The sequence below is a fragment of the Saccostrea cucullata genome, unplaced genomic scaffold, assembly GCF_032062105.1.
Source record: "Saccostrea cucullata isolate Sc308-1 unplaced genomic scaffold, CSIRO_AGI_Scuc_v1 ctg1662, whole genome shotgun sequence".
Taxonomy (NCBI): Eukaryota; Metazoa; Mollusca; class Bivalvia; order Ostreida; family Ostreidae; genus Saccostrea; species Saccostrea cuccullata.
The window spans coordinates 2,815-11,343 of record NW_026919092.1 but is presented as its reverse complement, the minus strand read 5'-3'; the positions used below and the strand labels follow the sequence as shown (position 1 = coordinate 11,343).

General features: G+C 34.5%; 1 long non-coding RNA gene across 1 annotated transcript; it reads right to left on the bottom strand.

Annotated features, from left to right (window-relative positions):
• Positions 1-1,147: 1,147 nt before the first annotated feature.
• On the bottom strand, positions 1,148-7,439 carry LOC134279153 (uncharacterized). Its single transcript, XR_009994581.1, has 3 exons — positions 7,382-7,439; positions 5,403-5,522; positions 1,148-1,176 (listed from the first exon to the last, which is right to left on the bottom strand). It is a non-coding gene; the product is annotated as an uncharacterized LOC134279153 (long non-coding RNA).
• Positions 7,440-8,529: the final 1,090 nt, after the last annotated feature.

Below are 8,529 nucleotides of genomic sequence, written 5' to 3'. Positions count from 1 at the left end.
GATTTAAAAAGTAAGTAATAAAATACGTGCTCTGTTCCCCTGACAAATGCTGTACTTATACATTATAATAAATGCAGAAAAAAATTATAAATAATACATCTGAATACCCCCCCCCCCCCCCAAAATTTAAACATGTTAAATCTACAAATAATCGAATATCCTATGTAGTAATAGTTTCGAATACACAGAATTAATTAAAAATACTATAAACTTGCAATTGTGTAAATTAAGTACTGCTTAAATTTAATTTTCATCATTTCTCTTTCTTTTTTGAGATTTGCTTAATAAATTGATTTTATTTTTTATTTTAAGGAGCTGCTCGGACTAACCGCTAGTATGCCGATTCATCTTTTCTATGGAATTTCACTGAGTACGACAATGAAGGAAAAATAAGAACAAGCAGGACAAGAAAGAAGAAAATGCGTTCAAAAATACAATGGAGGACAGTGATTGGTTATAAACCTGTTAACAAAAAGTGTATAAGTTAAATGTGTGGAAAACTTTTAAAATTTAGTTTACTAGATACAAATTTCAATCTAAATCAGAGGCAAATTATTTATTGCTTTAACTGTATTAAAACATTTGTTATTTTATACTTTCACTTACTTTTCTTGTATAGAAACAATGAATTTAATCACTGATAATTTATTTTGTTATGATAAATTGTAAGAAGTTTAACAAGCCATGTAAATTTATTTTAGGTAACTTGTATTTATTGAGTAGGATTGGTGGTAGATTTTTTTTTTTTTTGATTTCAGAAACGATCGGATTTGTTAATATACAAGTTTGTAACAATTAAATCTTTATACACATTGGGCCAATGTTTGTCCAATATATCGAGCCAACATTGGGCCAATGAGCAAAATGACATTGGGCCAACGTCATTTGCCAACATCGGCCCAATGTTCTTGATGACGTTGGGCCAACATTGGCCCAATGTCGCATTCATAGGGCCAATGTTGGCACAACATTGGGCCAATATCTGCAGAAATAACATTCTACATTGGGCCAACGTTGGCCCAACATATCGGGCCAACATTGGGCCGATGAGCAAACTTACGTTGGACCAATGTCATTTGCCAACATTGGCCCAATGTAACCGATGACATTGGCCCAACGTTGGCCCAATGTTAGCATGCTATCTGGGAGGGGCCCTCGGCAGGGTGCACAAGTCAGCTAAATAAAATGTGTCATAAAATCAAGTATAGTTTTCTATTAATATGTTTTACGGTGTGACCGTTGGGGCGAGCGCAGCATTGTATTGATAAAAACCATATAAACAGGTTACACCTGTACTGTCTATCCTTAGTTCATTAAACAAGAAAGAAAATTAGAAGAAAACAAAACAGTAAAAGAATCATCAATGCATCGGGATCGAGTTTCCGAACTTCCAGAAGCTTCCGACAAATCGGAAATACCCGAGCCGTTTGAATAATGTAAGTATGACGTCAAATAAAAAGTCCTGTTGACTTAGGACGCAAAAGATACATTTTGTGCTATAAGATTGAATAAAATCTTTGTAATTTTTTTCAAGTAAGTTGTTGCTATGTATAATCCACCATGTTGCAATGCACTGCAAATGATTTTTGAGAGTTTGGAATTTTTTCACGTGGACTCATAAAAATGTCTTGAAACAATGTGCAGATTTCAACCCAAATTTCCTCCCTCCGTTCGTACACGTTAGTCGTGTGAGCTCGTACACAAGCGGCACTTCGCTCCCCAACGCTGCGCTCGCTATTATTTTTTTTAAAGTGACAAATGAAATTATATTTCCTGGGCGAATATGTTATTGTTCTTTTTTATGGTACAACATGTTAATGTAATAATACTTTGTAAAATTGCAGTACAATCAGTCAAAGACCAATATCAATTCTTCCAACATTGTCCAAATTGATTGAAAAACACATCACCAGTTAACTACCTCTACCTTGATCTTTATATAAATCACAATCTGGTTTTCAAGAGTTTGATTCCTGTCAAACAGCATTAACGAAACTAACAGACAATTGGTTACAGGCTATGGATCAAGAAAATCTTGTAGGGATAACTTTTTTAGACTTTAGTACAGCATTAACGAAACTATAACAGACAATTGGTTACAGGCTATGGATCAAGGACATCTTGTAGGGATAACTTTTTTTAGACTTTAGTAAAGCATTCGATTTAGTCAAATACGAAATTTTGATAAATAAGCGTAAGTTGTATCATTTTGACCAAATGTCAATTAAATGGTTTATTCCTATTTAAGGATACACCAAAGGCTTTTTTCAAGATTTTTGTCAATTTTGAGATTTTGGCTAAGAAAACAATGCTAATCACTGCTTTATAATGCATGAAAAATTCTTGCTGATTATTAAATGGTTTTCTAATTGTTTAACAATAATCAAACATAAACACTAACGCATGTGAATGTGCCGTTATTGAAGCTTCTGATTTGGTCTGTAACTGCCTGCTTCTGAAAGGAGCAATAAATCACTGTGACCACTTGGGGAATTCTTCACTAGCCACACAGAGGCTATCAGTAATTAAACTATAGGGACTCTAGATTTAGGGAAGGAGATCTAACAGGTCACTAATGACCATGAAATAGGAGGTGGAGCTTAGCTCTTGCCATTTTGCCGGGAAATCTTTCTGATTCAGAATTGAACCTATTTTACTTCATTAAAAGCACCTAGATAAAGAACAGAACCTCCCATTCTTGTGAATATGCATAGGAAATATGGATAAGTGACAGGTATCCAAAGCTGAATCTCCGAGGTGTCATATATTTCCAGCTTTGGCAGACTTTGTTGTGTAATGGGTTTTTGCCCTCTACTGTAAAGTAAGATCACACAGTTGGTGGTATTATTTAAAAGGATTCAGCTCCCTTATTTATTGACCAATTTCTCTGAAAACTGGCCAGAATGCGTCTCAAATGTGTGTTCACAAAACCGTATCTCAGATTTTTGATATCTTGCTCAGTTCTCGAATTATTGGGGGAAATGTAGAATTAGGCTAATAAATTGGTAACATTGAAAGACAAATGGATGTAACTTTTGAATAAGAAGATTTATCAAAAATCTGAGATACGGTTTTAAAGTTCAATCTTTGGTCTACATTGAGGCAAAATTTTGACTTTGAGAGGTGGAATACAAAAAAGCTGATTTATAAAATATAAATGCACTAATATTTACATTAAAATATTAATAATTTTTTAATAAGATAAAATTGAAAATTTAAATTAAGATCATTAAATAGTGAATTTAACAAGCTTTCAAATGATATATACTTTTAATATGTTATCTTTGCATTTGTTAATGAAAGAATTACAAGCAAATTAAATTTTGCCCTTTGGAAACCTTTGGTGTATCCTTAAGCTTCAGGATACAATGTGTAAAATTAGGTTCATATTCCTCTAAATTCTTTGTAAGTCCTTGACATAAACTATTTACATTATGTAAAATTAAAAAAATTCTCCCATTACACTCACAAAAAACTTTTCTATTACGCATACATTCTGCCTTCCTTAAATTATTGTTTGACTATTTGGGACAATGCCCCAGGTGCTGGCATACGAAGACTTTTTAAATTCTAAAAAAAAAAAAGCAGCAAGAATTATTTTAGATGTGGCACCAGATGCCCCATCCCTTTACTATTATTCGTGAAACTTGGTTGGTTGAATTGTGTATGAATTGATTATGTATGAATTGATTATGTATGAATTATTATAATTATTATTATTATTACTATTTCTATTATTATTATTAAAGTATACCGGTGGATTATAACAACAGCTGACGAAAGTAATAGCGGGCGTAGCGAGGCGGCGCGAATCGCCATTCGCGTAGCGAGCTCCATAAAAAACGTGTACGAACAGAGGAATTTCAGGTTGAAAGCTTCACATTGTTCAAAGACATTTTATCGTCCCGCGTGAAAAAAATCTAACTCACAATAATCCTTTGCAGGGCATAGCAACACGGTGGCTAAAACACAGCAACAACTTATTTTTTAAAAAAAATACAAACAACGATTTATAATGCTGTAAACTATCGGTCGCTTCTTTAGTCCACAGGACTCTTTATATGACGTCATACCTTCGACACTCTCACGTTTCAGGAATTTTCGATTTCATCGAAATCTCGATTTCCTTTTTTTTTCCTTTGTTTTCTTCCTTTCTCTTTCTTTTTTTAAATGAACGGAGGATAGGCAGTACACGTGTAGGTTTTTGATAGTACATAACTGCGCTCGCCGCAACGGTCACATCGTAAAACATATTATAACACTAACAGCAATTCATGAATGTAACGGAATTTTTACAGTAATACATGCATCTGGATTTTACGAGACGGTAATTCACGAATGTAATGAAATACCTAAAGTGAAACCTGGAATGACAACCAAAGGATGTAATGACATACTTATGACAATCAATGGACGTGATCCAATTATTTGCAAATTACGGATATAATCAAATGGATGAAATGAATTTCAAAGAATTTCAATTTGTAATTTAATACTTTTATAAAAGGCAACCAATGTATGCAATTATATGCAATGTAATACGTTTTGTAAATAATATATGAAATGCAACTAACTTAAGACAGCCATTGGATGTAATGATTTTTTTTTACCACAACTGATTAATGTAAAATATTACTAACGACAACCGATAGATGTTATTTAATACATTCAACAGCAATGGATGTGCTGTCGTACTTTCAGCAACCAAGAAATGCAATGCAATACTTGCGACAACGAATTGATGTATAATGTAATACCTGCGATAAACATTGCAATTATTGTAATACATGTACTTATGGCATTTCACATTTAATGTTGACATTCCCAATGTCTTTGTTTGAGATAAAATTACAAATAGTCCAATGTACTTTATTTATCCATCAATGTACTGGTTCATCGATAGGCGCGGTTAAAAAATCATGTGCAGGGGACAAGTAGAGACAAGAAGCGGGGCTTCTGACACGTGGATTGGGGCATCAATACCATGTAAAGGAATAACTGTCTTATTTTTCGATTTCATAACGTTGATCAATCGATTGGCTTGCGTGATAATTTTATGCATAAAGGCCTTCGGCGTTTATGCAAATCATCACGCAAGCCAATCAATTAATCACACTTAAAATAAAAAAATAAGATAGTAATTATTCCTTAACAGTGGCGGATTTAAGGGGGGGGGGGGGGGGCGCCGGGTGCGCTTTACCCTAAAAAATCTCTAGAATCCAGGAGCTTCCGGGGGCTTCGCCTCCTGGCCCCCCCACCAGGGATTTGTCCTGGAACTACTGGGGCCTCAAGGCGGCCCACAGACCCCTTGCCTACGTTTGGCACCCCCTCTAACTTCAATTCCTGGATCCGCGCCTGCTTTAATCAATACCACATTCAATTCGATTTTCAAGAAAACTTACGGCAGCCGATCTTTGTACATCTAACCTGTCCATTGCCTGAGCAGAAACATGTATTACACCCATCTGTAGCTGGAAAGTTTACCCCGGCGGGATAAAACCGACCATTATAAAAACAGCCACCTATAGGATAAATCAAATATTAAACAAGAGGCCCATGGGCCACATCGCTCACCTGAGTAACTTGGGTGATGAAGTTCTTTACCAGATTTCCCCTCTTGCTATACCTATCATGCCCCCTTCCCCCACCCTTTTCATGATTTAAATACTTTAGAATCTACACTACCCCAGGATGCTTTCACATATGTTTCAGCTTTCCTGGCCCAGTGGTTTTTGAGAAGAAAATTCTTAAAAGATTTTTCCTAAATATTTCTATGTAAAACTTATATTCCCTATTGTGGACCCGCCCTTCCCCCAGGGGTTTTGATTTTAACAATTTAATATCTACTGTACCCAAGGATGCTTCCACATAAGTTTCAGCTTTCCTGGCCCAGTGGTTCTTGAGAAGAAGATTTTTAAAGATTTGTTCTATACATTTCTTTGTAAAACTTATATGTCCTATTGTGGCCACACCCTTCCCCCGGGGGTCATGATTTTAACAATTTAATATCTACTCTACTTAAGGATGCTTCCACATAAGTTTCAGGTTTCCTGGCTCAGTGGTTCTTGAGAAGAAGATTTTTAAAGATTTGTTCTATACATTTCTATGTAAAATTTATATTTCCTATTGTGGCCTCGCCCTTCCCCAGGGGGTCATGATTTTAACAATTTAATATCTACACTACCCAAGAATGCTTCCACATAAGTTTCAGCTTTCCTGGCCCAGTGGTTCTTGAGAAGAAGATTTTTAAAGATTTGTTCTATACATTTCTATGTAAAATTTGGATTCTCTATTGTGGCCACGCCCTTCCCTCGGGGGTCGTGATTTTAATAATTTAATATCTACTCTACGCAAGGATGCTTCCACGTAAGTTTCAGCTTTCCTGGCCCAGTGGTTCTTGGGAAGAAGATTTTTAAAGATTTGTTCTATACATTTCTATGTAAAACTTGGATTCCCTATTGTGGCCACGCCCTTCCCCCGGGGGCCATGATTTTAACAATTTAATATCTATTCTACCCAAGGATGCTTCCACATAAGTTTCAGTTTTCCTGGCCCAGTGGTTCTTGAGAGGTAGATTTTTAAAGATTTGTTCTATACATTTCTATGTAAAACTTGGATTCCCTATTGTGGCCAAGCCCTTCCCCCGGGGGTCATGATTTTAACAATTTAACATCTACTCTACCCAAGGATACTTCCATATCAGTTTCAGCTTTCCTGGCCCAGTGGTTCTTTAGAAGAAGATTTTTTAATGACCGCACCCTTTTTTGTCTTTTCTTGATTATCTCCCCTTGTAAGGGGACTTGGCCCTTCATTTTAAGAATTTAAACTTCTCTTTATCTAAGGATGCTTTGTACAAAATTTGGTTAAAATTGGTCCAATGGTTCTTGAGAAGAAGTCGAAAATGTGAAAAGTTTACTGACGGACAGACGGACGGACGACGGACAAAATGTGATCAGAAAAGCTCACTTGAGCCTTCGGTTCAGGTGAGCTAAAAACAATACGGTGTTAACAGAAATTGATTAAATTTGTATTTCCAAATAAACCATTTTCAAGTAAATCAATTTATTATTAGCAGAAATCCTTCTAATAAAATATCTAATTTCCACAGTCTAAACCAAATGGACTTTTGAATGATTGAAAATTATATTTCTTTCAAAAATTACCCCCCCCCCCTTCTATAAGTACGACATAAGTTCCTGCAGTAATTTTAAAAACATGATTTTATTTCCAAAGGAAATTTAGCAAAATTAATATACCGGTAGTAAACAGAGGAATTTTTGGGAAAATGAAATAATTATAAAAATATAATCAAGAATAAAATAGTGCTTTTTCGAGAGTAATCTCCCTTATCCAACGGGTCTATCCACCTTAAGTCTAATACCTGATTGTGGTCCAGGTCCGTATACTGGCTTGACACAGGAAGTTCTACACCCGCATCCGAATCTAAAAAAAACCTTGAATGATGATCTATTTTTTTAATATAAACAAAATACCGTATATCCGTTTTTTTGCGGTGATCTATTTTTCGCATTTTTTGCGATGATTTTTAATTTGCAAAATATAAAACACGCAGAAATTATATCAGCTATAATGTGACATAAAAACATTACCATTTTAATAAAAACAAAAAAATTTCAATCGTAAAAAAATATATACTGTACTAATCTACCCCTTTTTCGCAAAATTTCCAACACACGAAAAAAACGGATATACGGTAAATGGCTTGATTTGTTAAATTAAATGTGTGATCTGGGAGGCGATTGATTATTTGATTAAATGATAGTAATATGCTGGATCATAAAAGATACCAAGATTTTAGGAATGCAGTCGATAGAATTTGAGATAATATTCCATTGATTAAATGAGATTATATATGAAATCGAGAGTTTTTAAATGAAAAGGAAATTAAGTATATCAAGAAATATTTGTCATTTTCTGAATTGTCTTCTAGTTTTCATTAACGTGCTTATTTGGGTAAACATTTTGAAATTCATTGTAGGATAGAATGTTCAACTAAGCCTCTTTCTTTACTCCTCACTGGGATATTGTTATACAGTTGTGAAGAAGAAACTTAAAGAGTACTGTGCAAGAAAACATTCGAGAAGTGATGTAAATGTGGATACTTAAAAATTCCAAGAAACTTTTTAGCAATTTGAAATCACAATATTTTACCAAAATCAACTGTTACAGATTAAAAACTTACGACTTTTACAGGAACCCGCTATGTATCTTTACAAAGTAAAGTTTATGAAGTTCAGGAATCCGATATAAGAGAGGTGATTAAAACGTTCGCGAACTATCTCTATATCTACAAAACCACAATTCAGATTAGAATAAAATTTGGTACACATATAGCCATACATATTCTATAAATAGCATATATGCTGAATAAAGTTTTGTTCCTTGTTTGTGACGTCACAATATGAAAATGACATCACTATGTAGGTCACTTGTGACCAAAAATGGTTGTCTCTGTCGAACTCTTTTAACAAACAAGTGTACAATTTATTGTATATCTTATAAAGCCCT